The 6,707-nt window shown below is 48.8% G+C and overlaps 1 pseudogene; it reads right to left on the bottom strand.

The window, feature by feature from the left end:
- Positions 1 to 6,278: 6,278 nt before the first annotated feature.
- Positions 6,279 to 6,367, bottom strand: LOC119519680 (annotated as a pseudogene).
- Between the last annotated feature and the right edge of the window lie 340 nt (positions 6,368 to 6,707).

Here is a 6,707-nt window from a genome sequence, read left to right as displayed (position 1 = left end):
GGTGTAGCAGGGAGGAACCAGAAAGCCCGATGTAGACCTTCATAGCATCTGCCCTTCTAGACCTGGAGGTCCTTGAGCCCAGAGCTCTGGCTTAATCACTTCTAAACAAACCCCCTCCCCCAACCCAGCATCCTGCACACAGGGCTGTTCAATAAATGTATGCTGAACAAACAAATGCAAGAATTGCTCCAGTAGAGGCACAGAGCCAGGAGCTGGAGAGCCCTGAGAGGGGGAGATAAAGATAGATCAGAGATCCTCCGGCTCACCTCATTTAACAGCTGGAAAAACTGAGGCCCAGAGAGGGCATGGACAGATGTGAAGAGCTTTGTGCAATGCCTGGCACGCGGAAGATACTCAGTTGCACCCTCCCTCTACACCTGGAAATTAGCGCAGTGCTAGGCCCAGGAACCTGTGGCACCTGGGTCTCCAGGAAAGGAGAAAACAGAAGGCCTCCCGTCTCTCTCCTTGCCCAGAAGGGGCAATCGGGAAGATTCACGCTGCCCCTATTGTGGTCCCCACCATAGAGGTCTGCTGCAGAGCACAGAGCAGGGGTCATGTGTCACAGCCCTGTGCCTGGGAAGCCCCAACCCCCACCTCTGAAGAGTTTTCTGGCAGTCCTAGCAGTCCTGCCCTAGTTAAAGAATTGCTGGCTGCTGGCTCTTTCCTTTCCCTCCTGCCAGAGCCTCCCCAGCCCTAGGGCCCTGATCAAATACTGTTTCCAGAATCTTCTCCCTTATCTACCCAATCCAGCGTGATCGCTGTCAACCAGTAGCCCTTCTTTCCTGATATTGACACTTTCTACTTTGTATTAGCATGGTGAATGAGTGGATGTGTTCTCTCCACCGGGGAACAACCTGACCCAACAGGAAGAACCCAGCCCCCTGGGTCAGCCAGGTCTGAGGTCAGGCCCAGGTCCTGCCACTCACAACCTCTGTGACAGATGTGATGTCCTAGGTATACCTTGCTAGAGATTGTGGCAGGAAGAATGGAAAGCATGAACGACTGAAAGGAGGCTGCTGGGGCTCAGTGATCTGGGAGGATCTGACTCCTCACCTTGGGAGTCAGGGCCCTGGGGGCCAGATTCTTCAGGGAGTAGCTGCAAGCCCGGGAAGGAGCACTGGACTGTGAGTCCAGAGGCCTGGGCCCTGGATTGTGTCCTTGCGTTAATGTACTATACTGAGTTACTCTTCCGCAATGAGCATTCGTGGGGGCCCATTGGAGCTGCTTGCCCTGGCCCTGTGGGCCTTGGTTGCCTCCTGTCTAAAATGCAAATGTTGGCCTCAAGATCAGAGTCTCTGGTGCTCGGACCCAGGATTCCGTGGTGCCAGAAGGACAGGGGGTGGTGTCAAGATTGGCCCGGCAATTTGAGAGTCAGAGAGAATGATCTTTTAAACTCTTCAACAAAAATTTGTGGAACACTCTGCTTGCTCTCAGTAGCCAGCACGGTGGCACGCTCCAGCAAGCCCTTGTTTCTGATGGAGAAATCCGTGCCCTGCCCAAACGCCCTGACCTGAGCCTTCCCCCCATTCCTTCCAGCCCTGCCATGTGGAGCTGCAGCTGCTCCAAGATGGGGAAGGAATAAAGACCTCCTGCTCCCTGGGACTGCAGGGCCCCCACAGAGAGCTGACAGCAGCCGAATGGAGGAAGCAGTGGGAAAGGACTTGCACCTTATACCTGACCCCTACTGCCTCCTCCAGATAGCCTGAGCTTTGCCTCTGACTGGAGCCTAGAGTCAAAGCACCTTTCATGTCTTCTCTCAACAAGTTTTTATGCAGCAGGTGTGGTGCCAGGTGTGAGGACACCTGAGTGAATGAGGCTGACCAGGGCCCTGCCCTTGAGGAGCTCCCAGTCTGCAGAGGGGACAGGCAAGGCAGCCGGCCATCCAGTACAATTTGGCCAGTGCCACCACAGGAAGGGTGGGGATCAAGATTTCCCAGAGACCAGATGGCACAGCAGGAGTCCTCCAGGGCCAGGAGAGGGGCAGCAGCTTGCTTGCCTGAAGGTGAGAGGGCGTAGCCCACATCAGGACTGCTCAGCCGGCTGCAGAGTGGTGGTGGGAATGGCGGACAGCCCCAAGAGCCCACAGGAGGAGCCAAGAGGCTTTCTAGGCTGTGCCTTAGGAGTGTAGCCAGGGGAGGGGCAAAGGGCAGCACCTCTCCAGGACTGCTTTAGACATGGTGTGGAGGCCAGATCATAGTGGCCAGGAGGTTTGGAGACCATGCATTCATCTACGTATATGTTCATTCATTTCTCCATTCTCTATTCATTCAAAAAATACTTAACTGAGCACTGTGCTAACCATGGAGTTAAAAAAAAAAAAAATTACCCTCAAGGAACTCAAGAGTATGGGCGCTTGGGGGTTGGAGAATGTTCCAAGAAAAGAGGGCCTTGCCTAGGCTGAGACTGGGCCTTGGAGGAATGAGAGGTGGGAAAACAGTCCCAATAAATGATCAGGGCTTGAGGGTGGCTGGATTGGTGGGGGGAGGTGTCAGGAAGGACTGTGAGCCATGGGGAGAGACCATTCTGGGGTCCTTGAGTCAGGGGTGCTCTGCAGGGTCTGGGTGGGATCCTTGTCCTTTTGGGGTCCCCAGCATCCTCAGTGTTGAACAAGAATAGAATGCCTTCTGGGGTAAATTCAGCCTGTGGATGGTTGAAAGACCACAAATGGATCTCACCTGGTGCACGTCTGTGTGTGTGTGTGTGTGTGTGTGTGTGTGTGTGTTTGCGTGGGGGAGGGAGGAGGGACGAGGAGCCTGCTTTGCAGGCCCCTCAGGCAGAATAGGGAGAGCTGGGGCCACTGGGTTCCGGCTCCAGCCCTGGCCAGCTGCCCAGTACACAGGAAGTTGAGCCCTCTCCACCTTTCCCCTCTCCTCTTTGCTTTCCCTTCCTTCCCCTGAATGAAGAGGCTGGAGGTCTTCAGGGACTTCAGCCTAGGAGGCTGGTGGCCTGAGCACCTGAAGACTTCCGCCCAGCCTCCTGCCTGGCCTTTCCCCCTGCGCTAAGTCTAGAAGGAGCCCTGGGCCCCGTGCCAAACCTCAGCTCCATCTGCAACAAAGTCACCTGCCTTTTCTGGGTGCCTGTAACCTGGGGAGAAAAATAATCCTTGCCTCTCCCAGAGGGCTACTGGGAGAATTCCAAGTGAAATAATGGCTGGGAAAGCAGCGTGTGCACAAAAGTTAGGGATTATTACTCTTCTGTGTTGTTTCTGAGAAACTGAGCCAGTCTCGCTCCTCCCCAGGAGCCTTGCTTCCTTCTCACTTCCGCAGTCCACCCCAGCTTTGGTGAAGACACAAATCCTCTCCCTGCCCCACTTCCCACACTCGAATTCACCTGATTAAAGCCCTTAGCTTCCAGGGTATCATCGTCTAATCCCTAAGCCCTTTCTCACCAGTCTCCAGTTGTCTCAGAGAGCCAAATCCCTTTAGAATGAGGTGGCCCAGTTAGCTGTGAACGGAGAGCCTGGGGGTAGGGAGCAGAGTCCTTGGGCTCCCATGTAGGGGATAGGAGGGTGGGAGGGGTGCTGGAGACCTTGCTCCAGCTGTCACACTAGCTGGCACATTCCTGGGACTGCCTTGGGGAAGGGGGGTGGGGCTTCCACCTGCACCCCCACCCTCTGCATCTTTGCTCCCCAGGCCAGTGCCCTTGAGAAGCAAATAGGGCCTTGGGGTGAGTCCACTGACTCAAGAGCTGGACTCTGGGTTAAGATCCTAGTTGGATCACCTACCAAAGCTATTTGACCTCTAGGCCTCAGTTTCCCATCTGTAAAATGGCAATGATCATAGTTCTACTCCATAGGGTAGATTAGACTAGCCAGGACATGTAAAGTATCTCGAAATGTGCCCGGTACATAGTCAATGTATCAGTTGTTTTTACTTGCACTTCCTGTTTCTTCCTGCAGATATTCTCACCACTCAGGTCTCAACCAACAGGCCACCTCCTTGGAGGGGCCTTTCCTTCCCCTGCAACTGAAGCTGAAGCAGTCCCCACTCACTGGCTTATGCTATTTACTCTCCTTTATCTGGCACATGTCATGTTCTAAAATCACACTTGCATGTTTGTGCATGTGGTTATGGCTTACTATCTGTTCTCCAGGGCAGCCAGGGGCTGCTGCTAGTCTTGGCAACACTGCCTGGTACCCTGGAAACATACAGCATCCATTTGTGGGTGGGACCCGACACTTGCCCTCTCCCTGAGGGGTGGACCTGAGAAAGGAGGCAGGACAGGCCCAACCACCCACCGACTTCCCAGGCCCTGCAGCCCAGTTACGGCCGCTGCTTCTCTTCACCCACCCTGTATGATCATCATCCCCTCTGGACTTCTAGGGTGAGTAAGGGGAGGTGGCGATGGAGCAACACAACCAAGGGACACTCTACGGTTTTTATAAGACATGTCTCTAAAGTGAAGGGATCTCAGGGACTTCCAAATTCCAAAAATAACCCCCCACCCACCCACACATACACACACACACAAACACAGCCTAGCGCTTTCTTGGTGGCTCTGGGCCTGAAGCCTCTGAATTAGATATTGCCTTCTCAGGGTCTTTTCTTTTTCAGCAGAGACCAACACTGAGCTCCCAGTATGGCCCCATTCCCCAAGCCCCAGCCTGCCACCTGGTGGCCAGTTGATGACCATCCTAGAGGGGACATATATCCTAAATATGGATTTGCCTTCCTTGGGGCTCACAGACAGCCTTATCCACTTTTTCATTCTTAATTTTTAGTGTGGTAAAGTTGTATATACGTAGCATTTCCCATTTTAGCTACTTTCAGGTATACAATTAGTGCTGTTAATTGCATTCACAATGATATGCTATCATCACCACCATCCATTACCAGAATTGTTCCATCACCCCAAACAGAAACACTGTCCCCATTAAGCTTTTTTTCATTGTTTTTTTAATTAACTCTTTTTTTTAAATCAACTATATAAAAAAAATTTTTAAATACAATTAAAAAAACATTTCACAAACCATAACAAGGGAGTAAGAAAAAGACAACTAACCTAAGAAACTACTTTACTTCCAACATGTTCCTACTCTACCCCAAGAAAATAACCTAATATAGTGACGTTTCTGTGAACTTGTTCCTACCATACCCATCAGAAATTAATAGACCATAGGCATTCCTGGGCATTCCCAGAACGTTAAATTTACCCACAATAGCTTATCTGTTCTTATTGGGTTATCATTCTCCCTTCTTTAATTGCTCTCTATCGCTAGTTCCCCTACATTCTACATTATAAACCATTTGTTTTACGTTTTTCAATGTTCACATTAGTGGTAGCATATAATATTTCTCTTTTTGTGCCTGGCTTATTTTGCTCAGCATTATGTCTTCAAGGTTCGTCCATGTTGTCATATGTTTCACGACATTGTTCCCTCTTACAGCCGCGTAGTATTCCATTGTGTGTATATACCACATTTTATTTATCCACTCATCGGTTGAAGGACATTTGGGTTGTTTCCATCTCTTGGCAATTGTGAATAATGCTGCTATGAACATTGGCATGCAGATATCTGTTCATGTCACTGCTTTCAGATCTTCCGGGTATATACCAAGAAGTGCAATCACTGGATCGAAGGGTAACTCTATATCTAGTTTTCTAAGGAAGTGACAGACTGACTTCCAGAGTGGCTGAACCACTATACAGTCCCACCAACAATGAATAAGAGTTCCAATTTCTCCATGTCCTCTTCAGCATTTGTAGTTTCCTGTTTGTTTAATGGCAGCCATTCTAATTGGTGTGAGATGGTATCTCACTGTGGTCTTATCAACTCTCTAACAGCTAGTGAAGCTGAACATTTTTTCATATGTTTCTTGGCCATTTGTATTTCCTCTTCAGAGAACTGTCTTTTCATATCTTTTACCCATTTTATAATTGGGCTGTCTGTACTCTTGTCATTGAGTTGTAGGATTTCTTTATATATGCAAGATACCAGTTTCTTATCAGATACATGGTTTCCAAAATTTTTTCCCATTGAGTTGGCCACCTCATCACCTTTTTGACAAATTCCTTTGAGGTACAGAAACTTTTAAGCTTGAGGAGTTCCCATTTATCTATTTTTTCCTTTGTTGCTTGTGCTTTGGGTGTAAGGTCTAGGAAGTGACATCCTATTACTAGGTCTCGAAGATGTTTCCCTACATTATCTTCTAGGAGTTTTATGGTACTGTCTTTTATATTGAGATCTTTGATCCACTTTGAGTTAATTTTTGTGTAGGGTGTGAGGTAGGGGTTCTCCTTCATTCTTTTGGATATGGATATCCAACTCTTCCAGCCCCATTTATTGAAAAGACTGTTAGTTTTCAATTAGCAATAATTGTGCCTCGGATAAAACTCATTGGCTACGATACTGCCACTGCCCAAAGCTTCCGCATTAAATTTTAATTCCTCGTCCCTACCCCCACCCTTGCCTTTAATACCCTGTAATCTTCTTTCTGTCTCTATGAATTTGTATATTCTAGTTATTTCATATAAGTGAACTCATACATTGTCTGTCCTCCTGTGTCTGGCTTATTCCAGTCAACATGATGTCTTCAAGGACCATGAATGTTGTAGCATGTATCAGAACTTCATCCCTTTTTATGACTGAAGAGTTTTCCATTATATGGATATACCACATTTTGTTTATCCATTATCTGTCTATGGACACTAGGGCTATTTTTCTGCCTTTTGGTTATTGTGACTAATGCTGCATTGAACATTGTGGA

This window comes from Choloepus didactylus, chromosome 23 (assembly GCF_015220235.1).
Source record: "Choloepus didactylus isolate mChoDid1 chromosome 23, mChoDid1.pri, whole genome shotgun sequence".
NCBI lineage: Eukaryota > Metazoa > Chordata > Mammalia > Pilosa > Megalonychidae > Choloepus > Choloepus didactylus.
The sequence above is the reverse complement of the archived record's forward strand: the minus strand, read 5'-3'. Positions and strand labels throughout refer to the sequence as shown.